The sequence below is a fragment of the Miniopterus natalensis genome, chromosome 16 (genome assembly GCF_054644295.1).
Source record: "Miniopterus natalensis isolate mMinNat1 chromosome 16, mMinNat1.hap1, whole genome shotgun sequence".
Classification (NCBI taxonomy): Eukaryota; Metazoa; Chordata; class Mammalia; order Chiroptera; family Miniopteridae; genus Miniopterus; species Miniopterus natalensis.
In genome coordinates this window covers 3,986,838-4,008,588 of record NC_142096.1, presented here as the reverse complement: position 1 = coordinate 4,008,588, position 21,751 = coordinate 3,986,838, and the positions used below count along the sequence as shown (strand labels likewise).

At 48.7% G+C, this 21,751-nt stretch overlaps 1 protein-coding gene across 1 annotated transcript in view; it reads right to left on the bottom strand.

The window, feature by feature from the left end:
* Positions 1-21,751, bottom strand: part of NDUFAF6 (NADH:ubiquinone oxidoreductase complex assembly factor 6) — a 74,803-nt gene that overhangs the window by 25,431 nt on the left and 27,621 nt on the right. The window lies entirely within an intron of this gene.

Here is a 21,751-nt window from a genome sequence, read left to right as displayed (position 1 = left end):
GGACTTGGGACTCACCCCTAAAGGAAGGGGAAGAGGAGAGGTGAGGATGCCGGGAAGCTGAGGGGATTCGGTTCTCTGTGAGGTGGAAGGTGAGGGCCCCCAGCTGGATGTTGCAGGGGAGCGAGAGGGGAGGAAGGAGGTTTAAAGAGTGAAAAGATTTGAAATAATCACGTGGAAAAGTGAGCGGAGGCGCCCAGGTGGATTGCCGAGCCTGCTGAGGACTTGCTGAAGGTTGCCCATCTTGAGTTTCTCTTGCACCGCTTGGCCCTGGAGTGTGACTTTCTCAGCACGGCTCAGCTACTCGAGTCAGATTTGGAGAAAGCACAGAAAGAGGGCCTCTCCCTGGGTTTGAGTTTTCCCAGACAGCACAAAATTGGAGGCACAGCAGAGTTTAAAGCTGACGAGGCAGAGGCCACAGGGAAGTTCAAGGGGGCCCAGGGATCTGAAAGTGTGGGAGGAGTGGCCGGTAGGTCAGGAGCTAGGAGGTAAAGAGCATTGCTGTGCATCACACACTTGTCAGGGGAGCTTTTTTATTTATTTTATTTTAATTTTATTATTATTATTATTTTTAAATGTGTTTTTATTGATTTCAGAGAGAGGAAGGGAGGGGGGAGAGAGAGAGAAACATCAATGATGAGAGAGTCATTGGTGAGCTGCCTCCTGCACGCCCCCTGCTGGGCATGGAGCCCGAAACCCGGGCATGTGCCCTGCAGGGGAACCGAACTCTGACCTCCTAGTTCCCAGGTCAGTGCTCAGCCGCCGAGCCACGCCAGCGGGGCAGGAGTTGATTTTTGTAAAGAGACGCTCCCAAATGTAAGAGTAGAAAGGGGGAAAAGATAGGCGAGGCTGAGTTTTTACTCTTGAGGTGTTTTCTGCACGTGCTCAACAAATAATGTTGTAAACTGCCTTGGCCTGGATAGAAGTAAAGGGGGAAGAAATAACATACATCCCTGTCAGAGAAAAAAAGCTCTAGACTGAGAGCAGAAGATATTTTTATCAGGAAGTTTCAGAAGAATGCAGAACGAGCTCAGAAACGCTTTATAAATAGATCAGGAGCCAATATACTGGAAATACAAAACCCCTCCTAAGTAATGTCAGACACATTTGCCTGAACATAGTTTAGCAACGTGGGAGTCACTAAATCCCTTTTTTGTTGTCTCCAAATTTCTTTCCAACTAAATAAGGGTAAGTTAACTTGATCGCCTGCATGTGTGTAACCCGGATAAACGCAGCGGCTATAAAATGCCCTGTTTCTCCAGAGAACGTGCAGTGAAGCTATTTGCGCTCTATGCTAAGTGTGGCGGGAGAGTCCAGCCAGCGTGGCTCAGCCGTTCAGTGTCAACCCACGAACCAGGAGGTCACTGTTCCATTCCCAGCCAGGGCACCTGCCTGGGTTGCGGGCTCGATCCCCAGTCGGGGTGTGCAGGGGGCAGCTGGTCGGTGATTTTCTCTCATCATTGATGTTTCTATCTCCACCCCCCCTCCCCCGAAGTCAATAAAGACATGTTTAAAGTTGAGACAGCAAATTCACTCTTCCTCCGCCTCTTTTATTCCAGCCAGGCTCTCAACTGATTAAATGATGCCCACCACATAGATGAGGCATCTTCTTTACGCGTCTACTAATGCCACTGCTGATCTCTTCCCAAGACACCCTCAGAGGCACACCCAGAAACAATGTGTTCTTTTAAACCAGGCATCTGGGCATCCCTTACCCCAATCACATTGATACATAAAATTAACGATCGCAGTAACCATTACAGTAGGGGTGATCGGACTCTGGGAAACTGAGTTGCACTCCCCTTAAAAACACTTCCCCAGGGGTCAGAGACTCAACCAACTTGAAATTCAGTCCTTCCAGCCTAGTGAAATAAATATAGAAACTTTATGCACAAAAAGGTAAGGAGATTTTTTTTGTGTGTGTGCTTATAAGAAGAGGGGATTAGTTAGCTATACTCTTAGTTTGAGTTTTTTTACAGTAGGTATAATTTATTTTTATATTAAAACATGCATTTTTAATTATTGCATCGAATAATTCATCTGTGAGACCAATTTTTGGTTCTATGAAGGTAGAGACCATGTTTTGTTTTGCCTCTAGCGTGGAGCTCAACCTCTAAGCTGTTGTAGGTGCTGAATAAATATCCAGATCAGCTTCACTTGTCAATCTATTCCAATCGAAAAAGTGGTCACCTTCATGTTAATCAGGGAAAGGCCGGCCAGTTCATAGATGATCAGTCTTTAGTGTATCGTGCATTATTTCCCAACTTGCAAATAGTGCCTATTAGTGGTTTGTGAAATCAAGGTAGTGAGTCATGACCGGCCTTTTAAAAAACAGAATTCAGCCCTGGTTGGTGTTGCTGTTAGAACGTTGGCCTCCACATCAGAGGGTTTCAGGCTCGATCCCTGGCCTCTGTTGGGGTGTGTGCAGGAGGCAACCCATCGATGTGTCTCTCTCACCCCTCTCCCTCCCTCCCCCCCCTTTCTGCCCTTCCACTCTCTCTGAAAATCAATGGAAAAAATATCCTTGGGTGAGGGTTAACAAGAACAAAAATAGAATTCAGTAGGAAAAAGCCAGAGTACATTTAATAAGGGTATTGTTTCATGAAATTTTGTTTCTGTTTTGCATACACTGTGTGGTGATGTAAGATGTGTTTCTTAACTCTGGGTTGTGGTTAAAAAAAAAAAGTTTGAGAGCCACCAATCTTGTCACACACACACACACACACACACACACACACACACACCCCCTCGGCTCTCCAGCCAGATAACAAACCACTTTCAGTTCCGTAGGGCACCGGCCGTTTTCTCCGGCAGGGGACTTGGCACTTGCTGTCCCCTTCCCCTGACATGTGCTTGCCCTCCTCGTGGGCCGGGAGGGCAGGGGCTAGCTTACTCCAAGACGCTGCTCAAGCACCCGGCCCATGAACCCTCTGCGACCCTCCCGAGCAAAACCAGACCCCCTCCCGTGTGCCTCCACCTCCCCTCCCCCTGACTCGTCACGGTGCTGTGCTCTGGACAGGGGTCACCTCCACAGGCGGCTGTCCCTTCTACTAGCGTGGCTCCTGAGAGCAGGGACTCCGGTCCGCCCCTCGGGGCTGCCAGACCCCGCGTGATGCGCACACCGCATTCCAGCCCGGGGAATCGCTTTGGAAGGCTACAAAGGACACTGTTCACAGTGGTTGCCACCCAGGGACACGCATAGAAGGGGGACTAATATTTCACTATTTGCCCCTTGATTTCTGTGCTATGTGCATGGGTCACCTATCACTGAGATTAGAAAATATTTCTCCAAAATATTTTCATAGGCAATGAACATAAGAAAGACAAGATTTATGGCTTTTAAATGTAGAAGAAAGACATAGGTTTTTTTCTATTAATTGATTTTTAAATTTTTTAAAAATTAGAGAGAAAAGCAGGGAGGGCGCGAGGGAGAGAAAGAGATGGATTTGTTGTTCCAGTTACTTGTGCATTCATTGGTTGATTCTTGTATGTGCCCTGACCTGGGATCTAACCCACAACCTAAGCCTATCAGGATGACACTCTAACCAACTGAACTACCTGGCTGGGGCCTATTGACTGATTTTTTTAGAAAGAGCCTTTATTGTTGTCTGTGAAACTTAAAAGGGAAACATAGACTTTTTCTGATTTACAGCAAAAAGGAGAAGTGGCATCTCCCTCTAGCCAGGAGAGCAGCCGGGGTGTGAGGAGATGGGGTGGGGGCTTGGGGGGGTGTGGAATTGCAGTTTCTAAGAAACAAGCAAACCTCCAGTCTTTATGGAAAACCACAGATCGTTAGGAGGGCCTGACTAACGGACACTTGGCAGTTGTCGAAGAAGGCAACTGTAACAAAGATGAGCTAATTTTGTAACCGTTTGTAGAACAAGCCTCTCCTTAGGCCAGTCCTCTGGCTGGGCTCTCCAAATACTTCACTGCGTTAAAATATTCTTTTATATAAGCCTAATTGTCGGAATTAAAAGAGCTGCTTATTACAGAGCTGGGTTTCTATGGCAGCAGTAAAATAAATGCCAAAGTGTCTGAAGCATTGAGAAAAATAATACACACTAATAATAGGTAGCCCTGTGACTCCTTTAATAAAACAACCCAGTGAGAGTCAGCTACTCTACGTGTTATAACAAGAATGGCTGAGGAAATCTGCAAACTTTTAAAAACCCAGCAAAATGTCTCCTGTTAAAGTTGCTGAAACAATTCTGGGTCAAAAAATATATGTATTCATGGCTCCTTTAGGAATAGCCTCAGGATGTCATCACATCTGTTAGCAGAAGGAAAGATGGTTTCCTCTTTTACATTGTATCAAAGCCTCTCTTGAATTCTCTCTCAAGAGCCCACTGACACCCTGGCAGGGGGGACGGGCCGCAGGCCGGGACCTGCCTGGGTGCCTCTGAGAGCCCAGGGGCCCCTCCCTCCCGCCACATCCGCCGCGTTCCTCTCCGCCAGGGTGCGGGGCACCGGCTTTAGGTCTGGGCGTCGGGCCACGGGCCGACCATCCCGCACGCGCACGACGGCGACCCTGGTGAGCGCGGCCGTGGACGGCTCAGCCCAGCGCAGCGACGCTCCAGCGCTGCCCGCTGTGCCCCGCGAGCCGACGCTGCGCGGCGAAGGCGCATCGGTGCTCCCGGCGTGGGCTCCGCGCCCGCACGCCGCGGATCTCGCCCCCGAAGCGCCCCTTGCCGCCTCCCTCCGCCGACGCTCGGCGCAGTCTGCAGGAGGAGGTGACATCCCCTCGGCTCCTACTGAGAAGGCCCCCGGGGGAGGACACGCGGCCCTGCCTCGGGGTGCGGGTGGCGAGGACACGCGGCCCTGCCTCGGGGTGCAGGCGGCCGAGGACACGCGGCCCTGCCTCGGGGTGCGGGTGGCGAGGACACGCGGCCCTGCCTCGGGGTGCGGGTGGCGAGGACCCGCGGCCCTGCCGTGTCGCCCCGGCCCCAGGAGGTCCCCGAGGCTGGCGTCCCGCTACCCGAGGGCATCTCACCAGCCCCACGCTCTCCCAGGCTCGGGGCGCGGCGCCCGGCGGCGGGGGCGGGCGGTCAGCGGGGACAGAGCGCAAGGGCCCGGTTACCTGTCAGGCTCCTGGGTGTTGTCGGTCGCGTGGGACGGAAGTGACGCCCGATGCCATTACTGATAAACCCCAGGCGTTTCCCGGTCGCGAGACGGTGAGACAGTGGCAAACGACTCCGGGGCTGTTAGGGCTCTGGCGGCTCGCGGGACAAAGCCCCCGCGCCGGTTAACCCGCGGCTGGACCCCGAAACTGAGCGGGCCTTTGTGGCCACCAAGCAGGCAGCGCCCAAGCCCGGGCCTTAGGGGAGTGGCCCCTGCACTGCCCTGGCTGCTGGCAGCGCGTGTGGATGATGCAGCTTCGGCTGGGGACTGTGGCAACGGCCTGGGTCCCGCAAGGCTCCCGCTGGCGTTTGTCCCCACTGTGGAAAGGGGCAGAGGCCCGCCGCCCCTTGGTGCAGAAGCAGCGGCTGCCGCTCCCGCAGCCCTGCCTGCAGCCGAGGCCGTCGCAGGCCAGCAGGCCGGCCAGGTCCAGACACTTTCCCGACAGAGGGCTGACTAGGGACCTGGACGGGCCACCCAGGACAGGGGTAGCCCAAACCCCAACCTGTTTAGAGCAGAGGGCGAGCTTTGTGGCTAGCCCCCTTGCCCAGGAGCTGCGGAAGGCTCTGGGGCCTATCCAATTTGTCCTGGGCAACAAGGCCCCTCCGTTTCCCTTGATGGAGCCGGAGAGAGTGAGCCTGTACCTGGAGGGGACAAAGACCCCCCCCCCCCGGGAGTCTTGGTACACAGATGTGTCCTGTCGGGGAATTCCCCCAACACGGACTGCAGTGGCCTTGCACCTGTAGACGGAAAATTTCTGGTATGAGACGAGAGTGGCTATTCTAGCCATGGTGCAACTGCACATGTGACTTAGCGCACTGCTTGCTATAGTCTAGAACCAGCACTGTATGAAATAAAGGTGGAATCGTTTCTCCCGATGTTGGCTCTGCGCCCGTTTACCCTGGGGATCTCGCCCCCGAAGCCCCCCTTGCAGCCTACCTCCCCCAGCACTCTCCTCAAAACAGAGGGTGAACTCTAAACGGGGCCCTAAGATGGGCCCTTTCTGATTCATGCTTTTGTTTGTTTTAATAACTTAAAAAATATATATGTCTTTATTTCACAGAGAGGAAGGGAGAGGGAGAAAGATACATATGTCAATAATGAAAGACAGTCATTGATCAGCTGCCTCCTGCATGACCCCTCCTGGGGATCCAGCCCACAACCTGGGCATGTGCCTTGACCAGGAATCAAACCCCGATTTCCTGGATCATAAGTCGATATGCAACTGCTGAGCCATGCTAGCTGGTCTCTGATTCATGTTTTCAAACAGTTCTTTTCTGAAATAAGTTCTTGACTTATTGTAAAGCAAATGGCACAATCCTTTGGATTAGTGTGGTAGGCAGTTAGACAGACATGAGAGAGCAAGGATGGTGGGCCAGGTACAGAAGGTCACCAGGACAGAAAGCTCTAGTGCCTAGCAAAGGACAGTTGTGAGCTGGGACCTTGCCCTCAGGGTGGCCTTTCCTCCCCTGGCGTTTCTCTGGTCATGTGGTTTGGAACCCCCCAACCTTTCCTCCCTAGAAATAACATTTGGGCCTCAGATGTGTTTCAGTTCCAGGCCCAGAAAAGCAACAAAACCAGCTACAGCTGACCTCAGGACCAGCTGCATTGGATAATGACCCCCTGCCCTGGTGCTGACCAATCAATCAGTGGAGACTTAGACCCTGAAAGGACACACCTGGAAAACTACTGAATATTCTATTGAGATCTTCCCCTGGGACCGCCTCTAAAATCTCCACTCTTAAAACCCTTAGGACAGAGGGCCCAGGGATCACGCCCACGCCTTTCCCTTTCTCCCCCCGCTACCCCCAGGTTCGATACCATTATCTTCCTCACTCCCAAGCTCCAAGGGCCCTTCCTTTACCTCTATAGCTTGTTTCCTACACCCATTTCTTCCATGACTTACTTCCTACATCTCTGTGATTTTATAAATAAATGTTCTCTTATAGCTGGAGTCTTGGCTCTGAATTCTTTCTTAGCCAGAACTCAAGTACCGAGGGTGCTGAACGCAGGTCCAGTCTGACGCCATGGGTCTAACGCCCAGTGTGGTTCCTACCACCTACAACATTAGTTTGCTAGGGCTGCCGTGACAAAGAACCACAAGCTGGTGGCTTAGACAACAGACATTTATTTTCTCAAAATTCTGAAGGCTAAAATCCAAGGTCAGGTTGCTGGCAGGGTTGGTTTCTCCCAAAGCCTCTCTCTTGGCTTGTTAATGGCCACTGTGGGGGAGGGGGAAACTTTCCTCTACCCTCAAGTTTTTTTCCTGCTGGCCTGATCATCAGATAGACATGAAACAGATGAGTAAGAGAAAATAACCAAGTTAAATTACGTACATATGTATGGAAACCCTGCATACATGAGAGAGTCAAAGACCCCCCCACGCATGAGAGGTTGGGAGGCAGGAAGGGGACATGGGTATAGAAACATTCTGAGCTAGGAGCTGAGGTCATGTACCATGGGCTTCAGAAGGTACTGCAAGGAGAGCACAGGTTCATAATTAATAGTTTGCTCTGCCCTATAGACAGGTCAAAAAGGTTATTTCTGAACATCTCTTATTATGGACAAGGCCCCTAATTCAAGTTCTAGGCATTTAAGGGAGGGCAGAAGTTTCCCCTGAGCCGGCTGCTAAAGTTACCTTTTTCCCACTGGATTTTCTAAAGTGACTTTAAACTCAAAACAATCCACGCCTCTTGGGGTGACTCATTCTGAGCCCCCACATCACCTTCTCCCCCCTGTGTCTTCACTTTATCTTACCTCTGTGTCCCTCAGTGTCCTAATCTCTTCTTATGAAGACCCAAATCTTGTTAGGTTAGGACCCACTCTAACGACTTCATTTAACGAAACTGCCTCTCCAAAGACCCAGTCTCCACGTAGAGTTGCCTTCTGAGGTGCTAGGGGTTAGGACTTCAGCACTGAATCAGGAGGGTGGAGCCCAACTCAGCTCACAACAGTCACTACGCTCCTTTACAATAGGACTTTGTTGTCATTCCCACCAAGGGGAGCACCGCCCAGTATGGTGGTGTCTTTATAAGAGGAGGTGGGGTTAGGATTCAGACGCGCAGGGACAAGTGCACCATGTGACCATGAAAGCCCTGTCTGCAAGCTGAGGAGAGGGCAAGGGCCTGAGAAGACACCAGTCTTTCCAACACTTTGCTCTTGGACTTCACAGCCTCCAGAATCGTGAGAAAAAGATTCCTGTTGTTTATGCCACTCAGTCTGTGGTATTTTGTGATGGCTGCCCAAGCGGACTAATACACTTAGAGAGATGGGAGAAACTGCTGCAGCTGCTTCTTTAAACAACCTGCCACGTCCCTAAGACCTGAAGCTCCTGGTGGTTTGGGATTTTGTCGTCTTTGTCTATCATCAGCATCCAGTAAATGCTGTCCGCCCTGGCTGGGCAGCTCAGGGGGTTGGCCCGTCTTCCCAAACACAAAAAGGTTGCGGTTTCAGTTCCAGGTCATGGCACATACTGAGGTGGTGGGTTTGATCCCCGGTCGGGCGCATGTGGGAGACAACCAATCGATGTTTCTCTCCCTCTCCTCTCCTCTCTCTCTAAAAATCAATTAAAACATATCCTTGGGTGAGGATTTTAAAAATTCTTTTCTTTAAGGTAGTTTTTTAATAAATAAAATAAAAAGTAAATAAATACTGCCCATTATTAGACCTGTTTTTCAAGGCAAGAGATGCCAGAGAAGATGGTGAAGGATCAGAGAAAGGTGAGAGAGCCTGACGAATGCTTATGTCATGGTGATCAAGGAGATCTTTACATTCTTACCATACCCTTCCACTGCTTGAAATATTTTACTGTAAGAATATATCCACATATAAAAATTTTGTTAGCATGCCCTGGCTGGGTAGCTCAGTCGTTAGAGCGTCATCCTGATATGCCAAGGTTACCGGGTCGATCCCCGGTCAGGGCACATACAAAGATCAACCAATGACTGCATCAATAAGTGGAACACCAGATTGATGTTTCTCCCACTCTCTCTCTCAAATCAATACATAAAAAAAAAATTTAAAAAAAAATTTTGTTAACATATAGTAATTTTTAAAGCAATAAAGTCTAAATCCTGTCTGGGTTCTCCACTCCTACCTTTTGGAAACACCCACTTCTAGGAGTTCAGTGTACATCCTCACACATGCAAAATGGCGCAACCCCATTAGAGGGCAATTTGGCAAAAAAAACCCACAACAACTATCAAAACTACAAATGCAGTAAATTAAATCTCAATAAAGTTTAAAAAAGTATTACCAAAGCATAAACCCTTTCGATGTACTCACACACGCGCACAAGGACACCATATACAAGGATATTTGCTGCAGCTTTGTTTGTTATGGAAAAAACCTGGAAATAATCCAAGTGTCTCATAATCAGGGGTGGTTAAAGAAACGGCTACAGCCACACAATGGAATCTTGTTCTGCTGTTTTTAAAAATAAAAGAATGAGGGAGCTCTCCTCGTACTGATATGGAACGATTTCCAAGGTAGATGAAGTGAAACACACAAGGTATAGAGCAGTTGTATGCTCCGTTTACGTAAACAAGGAGGCAAAAGAACATATTTACACATGTATGTATAATGCATATATATTTTTAATTTGTTTATATTTGCTTAAGGAAACTGGAGGGATAAGAAACCAATAGAACTGGTTATCTGGAGAGGGGGGTGTAGATACAGTGGGATTTGTCCAGATTTTTAAAATTTATATGCACAGTGTCATTAGATCCTATAGCAATTCTGAGGCAAGTATTCTTTTCCCCATTTTACAGAGTGAATATTAGAAAGATTAAGTCACTTACTTGCCCAGTTCACCAACTTACATGGCTGGTAAATATGGAGCCACATCCCAGCCTAGCTCTGCCTAACTCCAAAGCCTACACTGTAACATCATTCAAACTGTCCCCGGAATAAATATGGGCCCCTGGTCTTCAGATTTATCATCTAAAATAAATAACATCAAAGGCAGAATAATCAAAAGTCGTAGCCAAATATATTTTAAGGTGTTTCTACAAATACAAGGGGCTAGAGACTGGGGGGTATCTTTTGTTACTTGGGCTGGTTTTACGGGTGGTTTGTTTATTTGCTCCTTTGTTGACCTCCTGGCTTTTCAGACGTCTGCTTTGGAAGAAATAAGTGGAGGAGGGGATGGAAGGCTGATCTACTTTATGAGGTACATACCGTTCCCTTAGGCAAGTAATTATTTTATTGAGGCTTTTGAAGTGTAGAGTGTGTGCTGTTTAGCTCCAAGACATGTTGTCCAAGAAAGTGACTAGAGGTAGAGGAAGGGAAATGAAAGGTGAGGCAAAGTCCCTTCCTGGATGAGGCTTCTGCTCTCACTGCTGCCAAGGCTCCGGGATGGGAAGGACTTACTGTCTGAGCACAAGCAGAAAAATCTGGAGCTCATCCACCGAGAGACGGCTTTGGCAGCCGGTTAAATGACACTGTGTGTTCTAGATCTTTTCTTAACTAATCGTGTTTTCCCCTGTCACGAGGAAATCTCTTTTAAGCCAGATTTATTTTTCTAATGGAAATATCCAGGCCTTGAATGAACAAGTAGCTCTTGCTCTGAGCAGTCCAGATCCTAAAATCCATCGGCTACATATTCATGGCTGTTACTCATGTGTCCTTCAGAGGGGTTCTAATTAGAGCTCTGTGGATGGCAAGGATTTTTTTTGTTGATTTTTTTTTTAAGTTTAGTGAAAGAGAGGGGAGTCTCAGGAACCCAGAGTAGAAAGTAAAGAGTCTTCTCCTTGGATGACTCTCCCCTTTCATTCCAGCTGCAGTGGCCCTGGTTTGCCATGATGTCAACTTGGGTCAAATTCACAAGTCCTTTCCCAGGCCTTTTTCCAAATGGAAAAATAGAGCAGCCCGGCCGGCGTGGTTCAGTGGTTGAACGTCCACCCAGAAACCAAAAGGTCACAGGATCGATTCCAGGTCAGGGCATATACCCGGGCTCGATCCCCAGTAGGGAGCGTGCAGGAGGCAGCCAATCAATGATGTTACTCTCTCAATCGATGTTTCTATCCCTCTCTCTGAAATCAATAAAAACATTAAAGATTTTAAAAAGTAATAAAAAGAAAAGAAAGAAAAATAGAGAGTAGTTGCTTCTTCCTGAGGCTGGTGACGCCTTTCCCCATCACAGTAACTTACAATGCCAGGGCGACACAAAATTGTCGCCCTAATTTCAAACCGCCTCGTGAATGCTTTGCCTTTGTCTTGCAGCGAAGCTGACCTCCCAGTTTGTCCCACGGGCCCTCCGTGCTCCCGGCATGAGCAGACCAGACCTTACGAGACCAACCCTCTCCTCAGCTTATCACAATTTACAGAAAATGAAACAAATCTTCGCCATGACACTGGAAAAGTCAATGTAGAGGAAACCTTTTCCTCTTTGCACTTTTAAGGAGAAATAAGAAACATTGGAATCTGCAACACTTAAAAAAGAATTAGTACCCCCTCAATAGTGGAATAAATAAGTATAACACCCAAATCCCCCAGCCACTGTCAGCATCCAAGCAATACCTGACTCTGCTGGCTGGTAAAATGGCTTATTGGCTGGGAGAAGGTGTCTCACCATTTTCATTGGTTGACCCTCAGTTCATTAGTTTCACCACTTATCCATTCATTATTTATTCACACATACTGAGGCAGATGTCGTACTAAGCACTGGAGTTACAAAAGAGAGCAAGACAGAAACAATCCCTGACCTCAAGGAGCTGATGACAGTCCAGCTATTTTCCCTCCCCTCGTCATTCTCATGAACTTTTAAACGCTCCCTCTTATCTGACCTTCTTGCCTACAGCTGTAAGCAGCTTTGCTTCTCTGGTCTATACAAATGCCAGTTACCACTGAAGAACTCTTAGTGTATCAGCTTCCAATGTAAGGAAGTAATGAAATCTAAAACTAATCATCACTGTATGGTTTGAAATACTTCTCTTATTTGAAAGTCCCAACATATCTGAGCTGGGAAGATGTTAGTTTATTTTTAATTTTTTTAAAAACAGCTTTATTGAGATATAGTTCACTCACCATACAACTTATCATTTAAAGTGTACAAGTCAGTGATTTTTAGTATATTCATAGGCTGTGAATGTAATCACACCATAATTTTAGAACATGTTCTTCACCCCATAAAGAAACCCCATCCACACCCATTAGCTAATATAGTAATTTACTTTGTCCTTGTAGATTTAGCTAATCTGTACATTTCACATAAATGAAATAATATAATGCATGATCTTTTGTGTCGGGCTTCTTTCACTTAGCACAATGTTTTTATGGTTTATCCATGTTGTAGCATGTGTCAGTACTTCATTCCTTTTTATGGCTGAATAATATTCTATTATGTGGATATTTCAGGTCTTAATTACCCATGTATTAGTCGATGGTATATTTCAATTTGTATATGAAGAAACTAAGGCAAATAAATGGCTGCGTCGAGACCATTAATAGCCAGGGCTCAAGTGCTCATTCCATTAAATCCATTAGGTCCCATAACTTAAAAGTACATGTTCATTTCCACTTTCAAAACACATACCTAAGAAATTCTGTGATAGGGAAAGAAGCTAAGAAATGCAACATAACTTCTAAAACTGTCTCCTCATTATTTGCTATTATTTATGGGTTTTCCCCATGTTTTAGGGCAAAAATAATTTTGAGGGTGAAACAAGTCAATAAAAAATGATTCTTTGTAGAACATAACTCTCACCCTTTCTCTGATTCTATGCCTCTCTTCTCTGTTGTTTTCTGTGTACAAGCCATAGGTTATCAGAATGGGCCTGTTAGAGCTGAGGGAGATTAAGCTCCTGAGTGAAAAGGGTGCATTCTAAGAGTCGCCAACTTCCATTTTTCAGCAGCTGGCAAGAGCACGCTTAATGAGCTCTATTGACATTTCTGTTTTCTCCATCCCATAAGGCCTAAACCAAAAACAACCTAGGCTCCTTGATATGCTTTATGTTGTCATTTGAATCTTATAGGTGGTTTCTCTCATGGTATGCCCCAGTCACTTTTATGTTCTCTTCAGATAGCTCTACTGTAACACAGAGCAACTTTTATCCTGGTAGCAAGTCTTCTGTAAACAGCCAATCGATAATGTTATGGAAACTGATCTATATGCAAATGAAACAACCCACAGGTTCTAACCTGGAGACACTAGGAGGACAACCTGGATGCATTAATCACAGGACAGTGAAGATCTGTTCAGGGTGCTATAACAAAATACCATAGACTGCATGGCTTTTAAACTGGAACTTATTTCTCATAGTTCTGGAGGCTGGTACGTCTAAGATCAAGGCACTGGCAGGTTTGGTGTCTGGTCCAGGTTCATAGATGGCCACCTTCTCACTGTGTCCTCAGATGGCAGAAGAGGGCAAGGGAGGTCTCTGGGGTCTCTTTTATTATAAGGACAACGATCCCACTCATGAGGGCTCCATCATCATAACCTAATCACCCCCAAAGGCCCCACCTTCAAATACCATCACATTGGGGATTAGGATTTCAACATAATTTTTAGGAGAAAAGGTCCAGTTTATAACATATAGTAAGGATAATAAAGTTGAATAAATGAAAAGTTGGCTGGTGCCAAGGGTGGAGAAATTCTGTATGAGGTGACTCCTGGAGTTCAGAGACAAAATAAAACCTAAGACAGTGTGATGATTAATTTCATGTGTGGATGGAGAACCCTGACTAATACAGAGAGGAAATTTTCTAATTGGGACTGAGTGCTTTATTTTATTGTGCTCCTCTATATTGTAGGTCAACATTTCAGAAAAGATATTCTCTTGGCATAGTTTCTAGCGTTTGGGGATGATTGTATATAATCAACACAAGACTAAAAATGTCCACGTGTTGGCCTCTTAGGATCTTGACATCTTTCATAAGACATTTTCTGGGGGTAATAATAATAAAGGAATCTTGCAATAGTCTTGTTACAGTTAAATAGCTGAAGCATTCGGCAGAGAGTAAAACGCCTGGGAAAAGCAAAACTACCCGTAAAAGGTATAAAGAGATTAAAAAGTTACGGCAGTAAGGCACAAAAATAGAAATTGAAACCACAGACTTTCAAAATACAGTTATCAAAAACAAATGTTTGTAGCAGCCCCAGTGGTTGCTGCTACAGGTGGCTTCCATGAGAGGAAGGACATGCGTGGTTTCAAAACAAACCCTTCAGAGGATAAGGAAGTGGAGCATTTAGGGGAAGCGTTGGTAAGAAGACATGAAACAGCAAATGGAAGGGCTCTGGTGTCCTGCCACTCGGGTTAAAGATACTGAGACGCCACTGTCTGAGCACCAAGCAGAGTGTCCATCCCTCGCTGTAGTAAAAGCTGCTCTCTCAATTCTGTGTTTATTTACTCCATAACAAGCACAGAGAGGCTTCACCAGTGAACTTGTCAGCTCATCAGCCGCTCACTGGCACCGGGGAACTCACGGTCAGGTCTGCATGAGCCTTCAGACAGCCTTCTCAGGTCTGGAAGTTGCCCTGACTGACACCGGGAGGCGGACCTGTCTACTCGGGTGAAAAGCACAGTGTTGAGGAAGTGTTCACAACTCTACAAATACACTGAAAACCAGTGAACTGTCCGCTTTAAATGGGTGGATTGTGTGACATGTGAATTATATCTCAATAAAGCTGCCACCAACACAAAAAGGAAGGAGAAAAAGGGGGGAGGGTTTCAGGCAGAGACCCCATGACTCAGGCCGTGCAGCAGCTAAGGGATTGTGTGCACGTCCGTTAAATTCGTCTGTACAAAATGTGAAGCCAAGGTTTATTTATTGATTGGTTTGTTTAACATCTGGGCTCTGACACGCAAGTGCTATGATAAGAGAGTTTGTAGAAGCCAAATCATGAAGCCATGAAGACACGTGGTCCTTGGGGCTGGTGAAAAAGGGTAGCAACCCACATGGGAAAGCCTGAAAACTGGCGGTGACCTAGAGCCAAGCACAGTTCAGATAAATAGGCCAAGGCTGGGTTACAGAGTCAAAATATTAACCACTTCTGGAGCTGGACTTCCTGGGGGTGTTTTTGTTCATCAGTCAGTCACATAGAGCCTCATCTATTTCTCTCTTGTCCCCTTCCAAGGACCCAGACCTCCCTCCCGAACCCCGAGTGCGGTGGTGGCAGGCAGGAGGGCAGCTATAACCCCCTATGTGAACGGGTTCCCTCTGCTTCTTCCCTGGGGAATTGTTACGGTTATTACTGCTCCCAAGGATGGGTACTGAAATGTAGTTGGCGGGACAGAGTCTCACAGTGAGAATTTTGGGGATCAAGGGCAAGCCCCACCACTCACAAGTCAGTGACCCCTGTAAGTCACTTAACACCTCTTGATGTCATCCTCTCCTATGTATTTGAGGACTTTGCTACTGTGATGACCCCTCTCTTCCTGCAGCCACAGTTCTAGCTTCTCTACCCTGCCATTCTCACCAGTAATATCAGCAGCTGAAATTTCTTGCCCAGTAAATATTCAAAATCAAGACAAAACCTCCCTGTCTCCCCCATTCACCTAGAGTTCCATCCCAATCCTTTGCTTGCCTTCACAGCAAAACTCCTAACAAAGAATTGCTTAGTGTTTTGGGCTGAATTGTGTCCCCCCCAAATTCATATATTGAAGCCCTAATCCCTAGAACCTCAGAATGTGACTGTATTTGAAGATAGTTCTGATTCCAGAACTAGTACTCTTAACCATTAGGTTCAGCTCCTTCTCACTTTGAATGCTGTTCTCAAGTGTGAACGATACAGCTTCCAGGAGTCTGCTTTTCAGGATTGATTAGTTTCAACTGCACTTGTGTTTGAGCAGGTAAAATAACTCAGGTGTATCAGTGTGTGCTAGGGAAGGGCTCATTTTCCAAACTCTGGCTTTAAACATTTAGATAATACAAAATGCAAATGAGCCCTGGCCAGTGTGGTTCAGTGGCTAGAGGGAAGGCCGTCACACCAAAGGGTCTTGGGTTTGATTCCCGGTCAAGGGCATGTACTTGGGCAGGCAACCAGTTGATGTCTCTCTCTCACATTGATGTTTCTCTCTCTCTCTCTGCCCCCCTTCTTTCCTCCCTCTCTCTCTGAAAAGGCAATGGAAGAAATATCCTCGACTGAGGATTAACAAGAATAACAAAAAATGTAAATGAGCTAAGGACAAATTTAAACATGGGTCTAGACTACCTCTGTGGGTCTTGCTTATAGACTTATTAAAGATGGGATATCTTAATCTTGTGTTTTGGGGGGGTTCAAGTTCTCATAAGTTATTAAAGCTTTTAAGCTTTAGTGTGTTGTTTTTCCTTGAAAAATATCCTATGTCCACAAGGTGATTAGAAATAAAATCCTTAAAAAAAGTTCTATGTGCTGGTAAGAACAGGCATTTATTGAACATCTACATGTCCCAGGCACTCTTCTGCTTGTATCGTCTGACTTGGTATTAGTCTCCCACTTTTACAGTCAAGGAAACTGAGGCACTCAGGAGATAAATGACTGCCTCTGTTACAGAGCAGGAACTCTGTAATGTCCTGTTTCTTCCTGACCAGGCAGCATATACTCCAGAGTGGTTTTGCCTTCCCATCATGCAACACAATTGATTACCTGGGGGTGTTTTTGTTCATCAGTCATGATACCTATTCTCAGGGCTCCAAAATTTAGTTCCATGATATAACGATAAACATGAAAAGTTACTTCTCAGGGACCTATATGCCTTTCTGGAAATGTTTCAAAACCCAAAAGAATGCAAAGGACTTCAAAGTTCTGTGGCCAGTCTTCTTCAGCCTGTAGACCCATGGGTCTGCTCAGGTAACCAACAGATACCAAATCACAGCAATCACTCGGCAACACTGTTTAGCACGAGCACAGTGCTAATCCTTGAGCACAAGGACTCTTCTGCCTCTGGCTTTTGCACTGGCTCTCTGGCTGCCTGGGCTGCCTCTTCCCTCATGCCCTTCCATTCTTGCCCAAGGGCCACCTCCTCAGAGAAGTCCTCCTGACCATCCTTCCTCCCCACCAGCCTTCTCTGACCCATTACCCAGCTTTGTTTTTCTTCACAGCACTTCTTGCATCATATATTTATTTGCTTATATCTCCTCCACTAGATAGTAGCTTCCTGAGGGCTGAGACTTTGTTTTGCTCCCTGCTGTATCTCCAGTGCCTGGATTAGAGTAGGTGCTCACTAAATAATTACTGAATGAATGGATGGATGGATGCTGTGAACACAGTAGGCCCAAATGAATGAGGGGATGATGTTCAGCCTCTATGGGGCTATGATGCAAATCCTCCCTCCGTCTGATCTACAAAGGTAAAGAAATGACTAACTACTACCAAAAAGGAGTGTAGAGCAGGAGAAAAGGCCCTGAAAGAATAGAAACCAAAGCCCTCCTACTTCAGATCATCAACATGCTTCGGTCTGGCTCTGCCAAAGCCATGAAAAAACCTGGACATTTAAGAACACAAATTAATCCTGCAAAATGTAATGGACATTTAAGGTGGTTAATTCCAGAGAAAAGAATAACCCAATAAACAAGCTTTCATTAAACGAGAGGACTATTTCAGTACTGTGTAGCTCGTGTAAGTAGCAACCACACACTGTCAGTGACATCCTTTTGAGAATGGCAGAAAAACACGTTCTGCTCAAGCTGTCCCCATAACAGAGCAATTCAGGGGCACAGACCCCAGCTGGGGCTGCTTCCGGCACCTGGAGACTGCTGAGCAGTGAACCAGAAGTGGCTGTGTAGTGAAGAGGTAGCTCTGGCAGCAGGAGCTATTAAAGACCTTTGCTCAGCCCAGCCGGGAGTGGCTCAGTGGTTGAGCATAGACCTAGGATCCAGGAGATTGCAGTTTGATTCCCAGTCAGGGCACATGCCCAGGTTGTGGGCTCGATCCCCAATGACTCTCATCATTGATGTTTCTCTGTCTCTCTCCCTTCCTCCCTCTAAAATCAATAAAGATATATTTAAAAAAAAGAAAAAGACCTTTGCTCACACACTTGAGATAATGCTGCAACTGCCCTAGAACCAGGTGGCCCGCCCCACACAGCGGGTCCCTTCATGCTTCATGGCTCCCTGGGGCTGGGCCTGCTTATGGAGGCACATCTTACGTCGTCAGGTATCTGGGCCACATCCACTTAGGGGGGACTTGCTCTCCTCTCTACTGTAAGGATAGGTTTTAACATAATTTTAAATAATTGGCTACATCTTGCGCATTCATGTGGAAACTAAACAGCCTTTACAGTCAGGACTTTACAGAAACTGGAGAAAGTACTGTAGGTCTGAAGAACTCGTGGGTCACTCATAAGCGAGCATCTGCTACCACAGCTCTTGAGGGCCCCTGTTCCCACACACTGGCTGCAGCATGAGGTGGTCCCTTCTCCTTTCTTGTGCCCCAGCCAGCACATAGACCCTTTTCACTTTCAGGATTTTATTTCTAGTCACCATGTGGACATAGGGCTAAAAAAACTAATATGCTGGCCTACAAAGGTTCCAGGATCTTCGAAAGCAATTATACTTATGGCCCTGGTATTATTTCGAACTTCTTCCAGAGATGGTAACTGGCAGCCCAGTTAGATTCCTGTTTTATTTCAGAAAGTGGAGGTCGCCAATCCTCTTGCTTCCTTCCACTCCAGGCTTTCTGGGGACAAAGATAGGCCCTCTCTTCCCTTCCTTAGGACAATAAGTTTCACTGGAATTCCAAGTGATTGTTCTAAAATGCATTTTTAATAAAAAACTATTCTATCTTTTCCAGACTCTTGACATCATGCTAGATAGATGGTAGAAGCTCAGAAGACCACATTTATTGATGGACAGATTCAAAATAACCTGGGCAGACTTCACTTGTGGGTTCTTCTCAATACAGACTGACTTGTTGTCCCAAAGTTGTCCTGAGCAGCCACCCAATGGGGACCCCATCTGCAGTTTGGTAGGAAACAACATTCTTTAGCCGCCTTCTTGCCACTGGCAGGGCAATGGCCACAGCCGGTCTTTATTAGCAGGAGGCAGGGGCACTGCCTGTATTGTTTCTGGACATTGGCGTAAATGTGGTAGTCTCCTGTGGTTCTTCAGAACAAAAAACTTGAGGTTGAATCCCTTTTGTTGGGTTAGATAAGGGAGTGTATTGAGCTCCATGGAAAATAGACAAGAGGACTGACAGATGGGAGAAGGGTCACCCCCACTGCAGGGGGTCGGCCTGGAAGTGGGTACTATAGCAACCCACCGAGAATTAGCCTTCGAATTAAAGGGTGGTTGGATTCACTGGGTCTGCCCGGGCAGGGAACCTGGCTGGGTCTTTGTCAACCAACAGATGAGAGGCTGGTTTGCAGCTGTGTGATTTGACAGTTGGGTTGTGTTCAGACAGCTCTCTGCTGTGGAGATGGCATCGCTCATGAGTCTCGCTGCATATGTGTGTGTCAACCAGGTATTGGCAGCAAGCAGTGAATTTCTGTGTCTACAGAGAACTTTAAAATGGACTAAAAGTCAGTTTTTTATTATTTTCATGCTCAAACAGTTCCAAAAAATCATCAGTGATAAAATACTCATCCCTCACAGGGGCAGACTTCTCCCCCACACACTCCCACCACTATCTTCATACACCGCTGGGCTAAACAAGCACCAGGTGGGAAAATTATAAATCAGCAAGAGAGTCAACAGAAAGCAAATGACACCTAAGATAAGATAAAAAATGTTTTTATCCCCCAAAATCCCACTTGGCGCTATGAGCCTTTCTGTCTTAGCCCTGTGTTTTGGTTACCTGTTGCTACTTTTAAAAGCACCCCCACATTTAATGCCTCGCAGCAATAATCATTTATCTGCTGACACTCCTGCCACGGCGGCAGGCCTCAATGAGGATGCCTTACCTCTTTTCCACGCCAGGCTGGGCACCTGCTGGTGGGCTTTTCCCCTCACAGGCCTGGAGCCTCGGCTGGGGTGGGCTAAAAATTTAGGGGGCTGGCCGGGCATAGGCGCGCCTTCCCCTGGCCTTTCCGCAGAGCTTGGGCTTCCTCACAGCATGGCGGCCCCTTGCTTTTCCTACAGCGCTGCAGTGGCTGGGCTTCCTCACAGCATGGCGGCCCCTTGCTTTTCCCGCAGCGCCGCCGTGGCTGGGCTTCCTCACAGCATGGCGGCCCCTTGCTTTTCCCGCAGCGCCGCAGTGGCTGGGCTTCCTCACAGCATGGCGGCCCCTTGCTTTTCCCGCAGCGCCGCAGTGGCTGGGCTTCCTCACAGCATGGCGGCCCCTTGCTTTTCCCGCAGCGCCGCAGTGGCTGGGCTTCCTCACAGCATGGCGGCCCCTTGCTTTTCCCGCAGCGCCGCCGTGGCTGGGCTTCCTCACAGCATGGCGGCCCCTTGCTTTTCCCGCAGCGCCGCCGTGGCTGGGCTTCCTGAGTTCCTGGCGGCCTCTTGCTTTTCCCGCAGCGCCGCAGTGGCTGGGCTTCCTCACAGCATGGCGGCCCCTTGCTTTTCCCGCAGCGCTGCAGTGGCTGGGCTTCCTGAGTTCCTGGCCCCGCAAGTCCCACGCTTTCCCTGCCGCAGTCCGCTGGGCAAACCCGCCACAGGGCCGGCGCAGGTCCAAGGGGAGGGAAAACAGCCGGAACCTCGCGAGGCGATATTCCTGCGCCGCCTCTGGGAAAGCACGCCTGCCTCAGGCTGTCGTCTCGGCCGCGACGCGGGCCTGCGTGCTTCCCGTCTCGCCTGAATGCTGACAAAGCTTACCACGCTGGAGAGCCAGTCTAGATTCGCCTTTTAAAAGTGAGACCCTTATCGTTAGCAGCAGGCCTGGGCTCTACACCGGCAAGATGGTCTCGGCATGGATTCCGAAGAACCGGGCGACGCCAGGGCTGCAGGCGCGAAGGCACGCGCTCGGCTGGCCTCCGGGAAGAACTCAGGTGACCGCCGTGGTCCGGCTCTTATCTCTGGGCGTCGGGTGACCCCCTGCACTGCTGCCGGGCGTGGACTGGCCACGCGAGTCTTGCGAGCGCGAGGAGGAGAGTCTCCGGGCCGCTGGAACCGAGGCTACGCCCGCGGGTCGGGGTCCGCGCCGCAGCCCCAGCAGGATCCCAGCCGCAGGGACGCTCGGGCGGGCTCCGGCCTGCGCGGGCCGCGGCCGGGGGTGAGCGCCCAGGCTGCCGCTGCGACAGCGGGACAGCGGGACAGCGGTCAGACCCTCCCCGGGGAAGGCGCCGGCCTCCCAACTCGTCCGCCGGGTCTCCCGGGTTCCCGGCGGCGGCCTGGTCGGGCCGCTGCTGCCTCGCCCTCCCCGAGGCCGAATCCGGGGCCTGGGCGCCAGGCCCCTCAGCGCCTGGTCTCGGCGACCTCAGCGGGCTGGGGCCTGGCGCCCGCCGTCAAAAGCAGGGTGGGTGGCCCGCGCCGTCTATACCCGGAGCCCCGACTTTCCTCCCGAGGGGCCGAGAAGCGGGCCTGCCCACGGGGCCGCGCCTGCGGTTGCCCCGCACTGGCCTGAACGGGCCTTTGGGGCCTCCCGGCGCCACCGCTCTCGACGCCCTTCATTTCCCTCTCAGAGCAAAAATGAACGTTTCGAATCCCTTCGTGCCACAGCCCTTGGCCCAGGGAGCGGCTGGGGTCGCCTCGCCCCCACGCTCCTGCGGGCCCCGTCTCCGTACCGCCAGCCCGCCCCCGCGCCCCGAGTCGCGCGGCGCCTGCCCCCCCGCCCCCGCCC